The following is a 12,244-nucleotide window of genomic DNA, read 5'->3' on the forward strand; positions in this document are numbered from 1 at the left end:
AATAATTCTGGTAAATAGGGTAGATAGGTTGTATATATTATATGTTGTGTACTAACCATGGTAGCCTCTCAAGCTCTGTAATCCAACTGATGCGTGGGAGAGGTGCCGCCCTTTTTGTATCTGTAGGTTTCCTGTTCCTATAGGGCGGATCCCCTCTCTCGTGGTGCTGTCATGGGCTTCCGAAAAATACCGTTACCGGTACGTAACTTAATACTTTTCCACCCCAAAATGGAACCAATGAAAATGTCTTCCCGCACAAAACGAACAAACCTCAAAGCAAGTGTAATATCAGGTACAGGATGTGTCACTAGCACCACACATCTATGATGGCTCCAAGAACACAGGCAAATATTAAGGTGCGGGTGTCCATCCATTATCCTATCCAGGTATTGGGTGCACATTCTGGAATATTGATTGTGTCCAGCACATTAATAGACCCCTGTACCTCAATATTTCATATGGTTTTTGCTTTTATCCAATTGATCAAAGGTTTTGTACCAGGTTTTAGCCTCATGGTGCACATTATCGATATCAGTGGTCTAGTCAGCCATGTGATGTGTAACGTGTCTTCTCCTGCATGTCTGAGAAAGGGACGAAAAATATTTGAAAACTGAAACATTGCGTCACGGGAGAGAATAATCCGGTGCTGGATTTTACCTCATTATTATCGAATGCTGCCATTGTCTAATAGATGACAAATCTGAGATGAATCGACAAAGAACATCTCATAAATCTCATATTGTGGACGTCATGTTGTCTGTGTTGCAATATTTAAACAAATCGTATAATAATTTTTATGATTTCTATAAAGGGCCTGACACTAAGTGATATCGCTAGCAATATTGCTATAACTTGTGACGTTATAGCGATATTGCTAGCGATATCGCTGTGTGTGATACTTACCTACGACCCACTCCCCCGCTGGTTATCGCTGATCGCGTGAGAACAGGCTGGACCGTTTCTCGTCGTCAGCTTCCTGTGGAGAGACTAGCGACGAGCGTGGAGCCGGGCGGGAGGACGCAGGATCGCCTAGTGTGACAGGTAAGTAGCGACCCCCGTCCCCAGCGATGTCGCTGGTGAGGTCTGCCTGTGTGACAGCTCACTAGCGACCACTTAGCGATGCACCAGCGATCCTGACAGCGTCACATCGCTGGTCGGGATCGCTGGTGCATCGCTAAGTGTGACAGTACCTCAAGAAGAGAAAAATAGACATTACATAATGTGGGTTTATTATGGTCTTTTCATGGTACAGCGCCGACGTCTACCAGATATTCCTTTAGCCATTTATTTATTTCCCTGACTAATGAAACTAACCCTAATCTAACTCTAGTATTTGTTTTCCTGCTAACCCCAACTGTTATACGTGTAAAGGTACTGTCACACTTAGCGATGTACCAGCGATCCCGACCAGCGATATGACGCGGTCAGGATCGCTGGTACATCGCTAAGTGGTCGCTAGTGAGCTGCCACTCAGGCAGATCTCACCAGCGACATCGCTGGGGACGGGGGTCACTACTTACCTGTCAGACGAGGCGATCCTGCGTCCTCCCGCCCGGCTCCACGCTCATCGCTCATCTCTCCACAGGAAGCGCCGCAGGAAGCCGACGACGAGAAATAGTCCTGGATGTTCTCGCGCGATCAGCGATAAGCAGCGGGGGAGCGGGTCGTAGGTAATTATCAGACACGGATTACAGAGCACGGGGGGGGGGGAAATAGGAGATTTTATGAAGTTGTGGACACAGAAATTAATTTTTAAAATTCTGACAGGGCAGCACTTCAACTGTAGTCTACCTCTCTTCTCTCCCAGAACAACTACAAGGAGAGAAGAGAGAGGCACAGCTCAAATGCCGCCATATTTACCAGACATTGGGGGTTTGATCACTGTGATAGGGTCTATCAAAACCCAGCAGCCATTGAGAAAATTCTCATCGGTTGCGGGTGCAGGCAGGCAGATCTTGGCAGGTGCACTGCGCATGTACCTGCATTTTCTTTCTACCGAAAGGAGGAAGGAGGGTGCCGGGGAACCGGGGAACAACCTAATCCAGTACATAAGGTATCGGGGGCATCAGCGGACCCTGTTTGCAATCACATCAGATCACATCACAGGGTTTCATCAGAGGAGAGAGACATTAATTGGAGAATTGGACTTTTTTTTTTTTTTGAGGTCGCTGTTAGACCCTTAATAACAGCAATCGCAACACCGAGGTTGGTAAAAAAAAACCCGAATCATGTTCTCTGGGGACTCAGCTAACCCCGGTAGCCAATAGCCCAGAGAAATTTCGACTCTGGGTGGAGCTATACCCTTAAACCACAGCGCCATTAATTAAGAGCACTGTGGTTTAAGTACCCTTAACTGCTGCGTTAGAAGGCGTATCGGCGGTTGTTAAGGGGTTAATATCAAGTGATAATTTTTTTTGGATATTTACCGATTTTATACACAGATAATGCACTAAAAATATTTTATGCAATGGATGTAACCTTGTGTCAAGACGTAGCTTTACAATTGGCAATCAAAGTACACCAAGTTACCACACTAATATGGGTATCAAAAATAAAAACAAAACCTGGTTATCAATTGTCGGCTCTTACAGATGCAGACAAAAATACGTGGACTGTGTCCATATATGTACAATTACCAAGAAATGCAAATCAAAGACAAGACATGGATATAAAACAGATGATTTCATAAACTGCAGTACAAATTAATTTATGACATAACATGTAAAAAATGTAGCGTACAATATGTTGGGTTCACTACCAGAACTCTGCGCAGACTCATCTCAGAACACATACCAAAATGAGCAATTGAAGGACAAAGATCAAAATTATGAAAAAATATAAAATTCAATTTTTTTTAAATTACATAAAAAACTACATATAACACAGTAAGATAGAATACCACATAGTAGGGACCAATTCTCACAGAAGCACACAGGGGGTATAGCCCACAATGGATTATTTGTACAAAAATGTGCCAAATAATCAAATGCATAAATACCCAGGCTGTCTGGTATGCATACAAAGACAAATTGATTATGTGAAGGTATATATTAGATAAATAGATGCCTAAATACCTAAGCTGCCTAGTACAAAGACAGATTATGTATATGTTAGATAATTAGATACATGAATACCTAAGCTGCCTGGTACATATATAAGAAGGATAAAGAGTGTTAGCAAAGAGTCACCTATCTATACAGATAGATGACTATGGCGTTTAGTACAATAACATAAAGCTCCAACAATAAACAATAGCCTCATTATCCCTCAAGTTATCCCGCACCTATAACTGCTTGAGATAGTATATCAATGGTATATACCTGCTTGTGGGGTAGCCGCCTGTGATATAGCACCTCGATGCGCGTTTCACCAACACAGCACGCGGTTTCGTCAAGAGGTCCTGAACAGTCTCTAAGTGAATGCAAATCGAAAAAGTCCCTCCACCCAAAATGGAAGGAGACAGATCTTGTATTTTAAAACAAAGAAGGATCATGAATTTTGAAATTAGACACAGGAATGCCAAAAGGCATGAATAGACAAACAGATCTAATGTTTATGCATTGATTTTTTTAACACTCAACACAAAATATATTTCTGTATTATAATGAAATGATGCAGTCACTATATAAAACCAACCTTGTGATAGTCGGTATCTTGTTACACTACGAATAAGAACTTATTGTTCAGAACGCGTCAGTGCCAGTATACCCAGGTGTACATAACAACCTTTATTTTAATCATGACTTTTTAAAGAATATTATTCAATAAACTATTGTTTTTATAACATTTTTTCATCTGAAATTGTTGCTGGATGTTTGTTGGATCAAATTATCATTACATTATCATTATCATACCAACCCAAGCCTCACATTCCTGCACCAAGTGGACAAATCTTTATTGGTGAGCTGGATATTTTTCCTTTTTTCATATTTGAGTGATAACCGAGTATCACCAGGCACGTTCGCTCATCCCTAATCACAGCACAAAAAGCAAAGAGACAACGTCCTACATAAATTCCTCAATTGCACAGTTATCACACACTATAATATTGTATGTAATGATGCACTTATCTGACTCCTCGCACTTCAATGCAACCTTGGCGTCACTCAGAAGGCCTGGTGTGGAGTCTGAGACTTGTTGTGCACTACATGATATGGTAAAAGCCACTGATGAACTGTTTATTATTAACACATTTTCATCTGATGTGAATGGGGCCTTTACCCTTAGATTTGTATTAGCAACTTCACAATAGGACATATGTACAATTCTGTTCTTTCCATGTGATAATAATGGAACAGATTCATGGACTTTTAGAGCGCTACTTGACAAAATGATGAATCCAGGTTATGATGAAAGATTTAACTATTTCCCAACGCGTTTCGAAGTGTTCAACACTTCTTCCTCAGGGGATGACATACATGAACAGTTGGATCTGTCTCAGTTTAAATACATTCATGGTTTGAAAATTGGCGCCAATGATCACATGTCGTGTAGCTAGAAAAGTCAAAGTTAAAACACACCAGTAAACATGAATTGTCATCAAAGTTAATCTTTGATCATTCAAAAATTATTCTTTAATTACTCCACAGATAAAAAGCTTTAAAAAATATAATTTTTTATATAAATGAGAAAGAAAAAAAAAATATATATATATCTCTGAGACGTGAACTCACGCAGAAAAAAAGGGGGGAAGTACCGATGGTCAGTACCTAAACCACCATACCAGAGCTGAATCAGTGTCCCAAAGGGAATAGATTAGGGAGACATATATATATATATATATATATATATATATATATATAAAAAAGAAGAACATCTATATAAAATATTCAATAAAAAATATATATATTTTTATATATTATAATAAAGGACAATTTGTACAAAATAGAATGAATTTCAAATGATGTCTTCTATGTCCTTTATTATAACATATAAAAATATATATATTTTTATTGAATATTTTATATACATGTTCTTTTTTCCTTTTCTTATATATATATATATATATATATATATATATATATATATATATAATATATATATATATCCTTTTTCTATTCCCTTTTGGACACTGATTCAGCTCTGGTATGGTGGCTTAGGTACTGACCATCGGTACTTCCCCCGAGTTCACGTCTCAGAGATATATATTTTTTTCTTTCTCATTTATATAAAAAAAATTATATTTTTTTAAAGCTTTTTATCTGTGGAGTAATTAAAGAATAATTTTTAAATGATCAAAGATTAACTATGATGACAATTCATGTTTACTGCTGTGTTTGAACTTTGACTTTTCTAGCTGCACGACATGTGATCATTGGCGCCAATTTTCAAATCATGAATGTATTTAAACTGAGACAGATCCAACTGTTCATGTATGTCATCCCCTGAGGAAGAAGTTTTGCACATTTCAAAATGCGTTGGGAAATAGTTAAATCTTTCATCATAACCTGGATTCATCATTTTGTCGAGCAGCGCACTAAAAGTCCATGAATCTGTTCCATAAGAAACTGAAGTTTTGGCGGTCATGGAGTTGACCTTTGGACATCAGCAGGCTGACCACGGATCTTACATGTCTTAAACTATCCTGGAAAGGGCGAGTGTATTTCTACTATTCCCTTCAATATTTTACCCAGATAAGACCCTATTGCGCTTTCTTTTCCTATAGTTTATCTACATGTGATAATAATGTCAGCTGGCACAAGACTAGTCTAAGAGATATGTTGAGTGAATTTACTGCCATAAACAATGGATACAGGAGCCTGCAGGACAAATGAATTTCTATAAAAACCCAGGTCCAGTTTCTCTTTTGGTGAAAGCAGCAGGAGGTCGGGAAGGTGAGATGTGACTGTAGGAATAAAATAACTTCAGAACTGATCACATTAGCATTTTGCTAGAAGCATAAACAATACTAAGTTGGGCCTCCCTGACACCATTGTGGCCCAACCAGCTCCTTGAATTGTCGGTTTACAGCCAATTAAATGATAATAGAGTGTACATGAATGTCCTGGTTCTAGGTGACACATTCCTCAGTAATTCAATAGAAGATCTTGACATCCAATTGGAAAAGGAGTAGGATTTTCATCAATGCCAGCTGCTACTGTATAAAAAGTCTAGAAGCTCATGGGTTTCTCTCACTTATTCTTGAGAGCTTCTCTGTGGACACAGGACCTCTTAGAGCAAACCAAAAGAAACCAACATCACTCAACTTAATGGAGCAGAACCCAACTTATCATCAACTTCACCAAAAAGCCAAGCCAGGTAAGACCAGACCATATTTCCATACTATATTTGTTGGTGTTATTTATTATGTGTTTTGCGTCTTCTCCACATATGGCCATTGCACAATTATTCCTCTTTCTAGTAATATTACTCCTGGCATAGATTCTAAAATTCTAATTTGTGTTAAGCACCAAAAATGTAAAACATATTTATGTAGAAATACTTCTGTATTAACTATTTAGAATTATCTTAGTTTTGACCTTTTCTTTCATGGCAATAACTTCATGTGAAAAGGTTCATTCAAAAAATGTGGGGTACTTCAGGGGTGAGGCGTAACAGGGAGCACAATTTCCAAATGTAATGTAGAATCATTCATTGTCTGCAGACCATTTACACAATACAAGGGACAAACAGTGATATTTATGGCTGACATTCTATAATATATATCATTCATGGGCAGTCATGGAAACTAATATATCTTAACTATAATAGAAGCAGTCTAATTTCATATACGGTATCCAGCATTTGGCGTATACCTCAATGTAAACTACCTCCATTATTGATAGTGATATATCTGATGATTTTTGCTTCTGATATGCAACAAAACTGATGGCTGTTCTAGTGCTGGTGATGTATTCCTGTAATGATGGTGGCTCTGATGATGTAATCATGTAGTTATGATGATTCTAGTGATGAATTCATCACCATAACCATCATCGCTATATAAGTACAAAATTAAAGTCATGAAAAGTCCATAAATAAACACCAGAACCATCAATAGTACATGGATCCTCATCAGTATATAAATGTCACCAGAACCATCATCAGTACTTGAATACAGCAATAGAACTATCATCAGAAAATAGATACAATATCAGTACATGAATACATCACTAAGAAGTCATCAGCACTGGAATACATCCCCAGAACCACCATAAGTACTCGAGTACAAGAACCGTGCTTAGCACAGCATCCAATTGTAATGGAAAGTTAGCCCTATATAGGATTGTATTGCATTCACCTCCAATTCCAAGTATGTACTTAGCAATGTTGAGGAGATACTGGGAGTTGTTGTAATTAGACCATACAGGAGCCACAATACTGATAAGACATTTTCACACATAACCATTCACCCCCAGCCACCTTCTAGGTGACATTTTCTCTGAGTAGATCTTTTTCTTTTCATCGTGACCAGATACCACGATGACATTTCACATCCACAACTCATCTTTGCAGATTTCCATCTTCTTGCGTCTTCTGCAGCACATCCCAACACCCAATGACATGTGCACTATATGAATTTTTTTTATTTAATTCTGAGGCTAAGTCCCCAGATCGATGCATTCAAAAATACTTTTTCAATGGGTGAAAATAGAAGACCAATGAGGGTAAACTTTTAATGAAAAAAAGGATTCTGTCATGGAAATTTTCTTTCCAGTGTTAATTTAGTTAATTTAGTTTGTTAATTTCCAGTGTTAGTTTAGGCTGAACTGAATGGACTAATGTCTTTTTTCGGCCTTACTAACTATGTTAGTATGTTAGTTGTACAGACATCACAAAATGATTCTTCATGTCAGTTACATCTGTGCTGGTGACAAACACGTATGAATTTCATTACTTAAAAGTTGATAGAAAATTAGTTTTACATGTAGAAAAATAGATTTGTGTCTCAAAATTCTGAGACATTGGAACATTTATTTCATCAGATTGATAGAGCTGTGTGAAGGCTTGATTTTTTTTCTTGTGTATCGCATTGTAGATATTATTGATGCCTTTTCTGGACTGGCAGGACATGGGGATCTCTCTTTATTGCATTATTTGATGCATTCAATTAGAGAAAAACACTTCTGGGGTTTCAATTTTTTTTTCCTAATTTCAGTGTGTATGGTTTGGGTTATTGGATTAATTATACATTTTTGTACTTATTCAGATATAGTCATACCAAATAGGCTAATTATATTTTATTTCTTATTGGGGAAAATTTGGAGATTCAAATACAATATTAATAAATCTTGTCTAATCCCTGCAGTTAGGAGGTTTATGAGGACCTCTGAGGCCGCAGACATGCTAGGAGAAAGTGACGACATGAAAATTCCTTTTGACCTGTCCAACTTTGACTTCTGCAAAGAGCTTGGTGAGGGAGGATATGGAAAAGTAAGTGTGGATTTATCCTCAACAGTATTCCCCAGTGTATCCTGCACCAGATACACTGGAGGGACATACATATTTATTGTAGTGATCCATTACACAGATTCATATAATATGGCAGTTTGTTCTGATCTGTTGTGATTTTCCTCCAGGTCATCTTGGTATCAGATCAAGTCAGCAAGGAACTGCTGGCTGTCAAGATTATGGAAAAAAGTAAATGTAAAGAGGAAAAAGTATTTACTGAATTAGGAATCCTGCAAATGGCCACCGAGTGCCGTTACTTGATGTCTCTGCGGGCATTTACAAAGACACCAGAGGAATATTTAATTGCTATGGAGTATATGGCTGGAGGAGACCTTTTCGACCACATGAGACATTGGATGCCGTTTAATATTCAGACAACAAGGTAAAAGTCTTATACTGAACTCTGACAATCATGCGCCCGTACATTGAAGTCCTTGTATGTAACCACTGATCCATCCTCTACTTTCTACTACACAGGCTCTTTGCAGCAGAGATGGTATGCGGCCTCCAATTCCTGCATGAACATGGCATCATACATTGGTAATCAGTTCATTTTCATAAATCTGTCCCCTCTGTCTCCTTACATTGGCTTTCTAATGGTATATCTTACTGACCAGTCATGAATAGGAATGTATGAGATTATACCAGAACAATCCTGCTGTTATGTTGTAATTCATGTCTATGTTCTGTTGCTGTGATGCTGTAGTTTCCCACGGTATCAATAGTATCGTATCTATTGTAGAAAATTATTTTCATGAATTATTCTCACAATCAATGTCTGCTCTTTCCTCTTGCAGTGACCTGAAGCCAGAGAACATTCTTATTGATGACAACGGACATATAAAAATCACAGACTTTGGCTTATCAGCCATAAATGTGTTTGACAGAGTCATATTGAAGAAATTTGTTGGCACTAAGGGATACATGGCACCCGAGGTAAGGAACATCCCCGTATGATTAGTGCCAATAGTAGGACTGAGGCGTAATCTGATCCCAATATATCCTGCTCATATCTAATCACAGACCGGTCCTGACTGAGTGTGTGCAGAACTCCTCAATGGTATAGTCAGCTCATCTCCTATCTTATTTTCCAACAGGTAATGAATGGTCAAGGTTATAACCAGTTAGCCGACTCCTTTTCTTTTGGCGTGATCTTATATAAAATGACTGTTGGTGATCAGCCATTTTATAGCAGAGGATCACTGGAGGAGTACCGCCAGTCTCTGGAGGAAGACGCTCTGTATTTTCCACCCGGGATCTCCTTTGATGCCATTGACATCATAGCAGGGGTGAGTAGTATTATATAAAGATATATGATGGAGGATGATAAGGAGAGATAAAAGAGAAAATGTGGACATTGCCTAGATATTGTGTAATAACTTGTTACATGATATAATGACTAATGGTCTCAATTCTTTTCTAGCTTCTGTGCAAAAATCCTTGTTTCCGGTATGCCATAACATCGTACTTCAGAACCCACCCTTTCTTCTCCTCTATATCCTGGAGTGATGTTGATTCCGGCAGATCCGACCCACCATTCAGATGGACCATCTGTAAGTACAATATGTAGGGACATCCATGGTGTGATCACTACCCAGTAACACACTGCCCACTTTACACCTTATCGTTATATCCCACAGTATACTGTATATACATGAACAGCTAATTCTTAGACATGTATATTTCTTTTCTTACAGGAGTATTAGACTGATAACAATCAGCCCCATGCAAGTATCATCCATGAAGGAAGCTTTACGCTATGATATGAAGATAATCTAACATCGAGTCCTCTGGGTTAGTTTTTTTCCTTTCTCTGGATCAAAATAGCAAGTTTTTAAAAGCTGAAATTGAAGGACGTATTTCAGCCATACTTGCTCTGCCACCATCCGGTAGACTCATCTACAGCTTGATGGTAAAGAGAAGACAACCTGATATGGACAGAAAGCAGGCAGAAGCTGCTCACTGACCTACCTGGCCATGTAGAAACAAAAATTTGCCCAAGCAACATGAGCAGAAAATCTGTGGTTGTTTCTCTAAGATGTTTGGATAAACCTCCCTACCGAACTCCTTCAAAAACTGTGTGCAAGTGGCAAATACCTAGATGAGCTGATGAAGACAATGGGTGGTCACTAAATATATATGTAATTTAGATTTATGTTTTGTTTAATCATTTTGTATTTTATTAATAAAAAAAACTATTTACACTTTTTTTTTAATCTTACCTTAGAGGTTTTTCTCCACACATGCCTAAGTGTATCTGCGAATTTTTCTGCACAGATTCTGCATCTCTTGGTGCAGATAAAAATCTTTGCGTGTTTGATGCTTTTTTATGCAGGTTTTCATGAGTTGTGTTCATACAGCTTTGTATGCACTTTTGTAAACTAAATAAAGATATATATTGTTTAACAAAAAAGAGTTGTGTTGTCATTTCCTTGTCCAACCCCTTCTTTTACATACTGCATTGAAAAATAATGTTTACACACCGTGAGATAGATGTATAGACAGATGGATATAGATCTATAGATAGATGGATATATCTGTAGATCTATCTATCTATAGGTCTATCTACCTATCTATTTATTTATACAGGGTAGGCAATTTATATGGATACATCTAAATACACCTAATGGTTGGTGATATCAGCTTCCTGTTTGTGGCACATTAGTATATGGGAGTGGGGAAACTTTTCAAGATGGGTGGTGACCATGGTGGCCATGTTGAAGTCAGCCATTTTGGATCCAACTATTTTTTTCAATGGGAAGAGGGTCATGTGTAGAGTTGAGCATTCCGATACCGCAAGTATCAGGTATCGTCCGATACTTGCTGTATCGGAATTCCGATACCGACATCCGATATTTTTTCAAATATCGGGCACGGGCATCGGAATCGGAAGTTCAAAGTTGATTGACAGCCGAAATGACGTCATCATGATGCGCGGTGTGTGCGCATCATGATGCGCCGTCATTTCGGGCCTTCCGGGGGTCTCTGCCGGCCTGCCGGGGGGCTGTGTGGACTGCCCGGGGTCTGTACCGGCCTGCCGGGGGGCTGTGCACCCTGTGGGGGTCTGTACCGGCCTGCCAGGGGGCTGTGCCGGCCTGCCGGGGGGCTGTGCACCCTGTGGGGGTCTGTACCGGCCTGCCGGGGGGCTGTGCTGATGTCCGGGGGTCTGTGCAGGCATCGTCCGATGGGACTACAAGTCCCATCGGGCGATGCCTGCTACCATGACAGTGATTAACATATTAGCCAATGATGGGACAGTAGTAGTCCCATCATCCGGCTAATGTGTTAAATGTTAAAAAAAAAAAAAAAATACTACATGCATGCTACATACATACCACATATATACTACATGCATGCTACATACATACCACATATATACTACATGCATGCTACATACATAATACATGCTACATACATACTACATGCATGCTACATACAGTCATGGCCAAAAGTATTGACACCCCTGCAATTCTGTCAGATAATACTCAGTTTCTTCCTGAAAATGATTGCAAACACAAATTCTTTGGTATTATTATCTTCATTTAATTTGTCTTAAATGAAAAAACACAAAAAGAATTGTCCTAAAGCCAAATTGGATATAATTCCACACCAAACATAAAAAAGAGGGTGGACAAAAGTATTGGCACTGTGCGAAAAATCATGTGATGCTTCTCTAATTTGTGTAATTAACAGCACCTGTAACTTACCTGTGGCACCTAACAGGTGTTGGCAATAACTAAATCACACTTGCAGCCAGTTGACATGGATTAAAGTTGACTCAACCTCTGTCCTTGTGTGTACCACATTGAGCATGGAGAAAAGAAAGAAGACCAAAGAACTGTCTGAGGACTTG

This window comes from Dendrobates tinctorius, unplaced genomic scaffold, assembly GCF_039654945.1.
Source record: "Dendrobates tinctorius isolate UK_male_01 unplaced genomic scaffold, ASM3965494v1 ptg000131l, whole genome shotgun sequence".
NCBI classification, from domain to species: domain Eukaryota; kingdom Metazoa; phylum Chordata; class Amphibia; order Anura; family Dendrobatidae; genus Dendrobates; species Dendrobates tinctorius.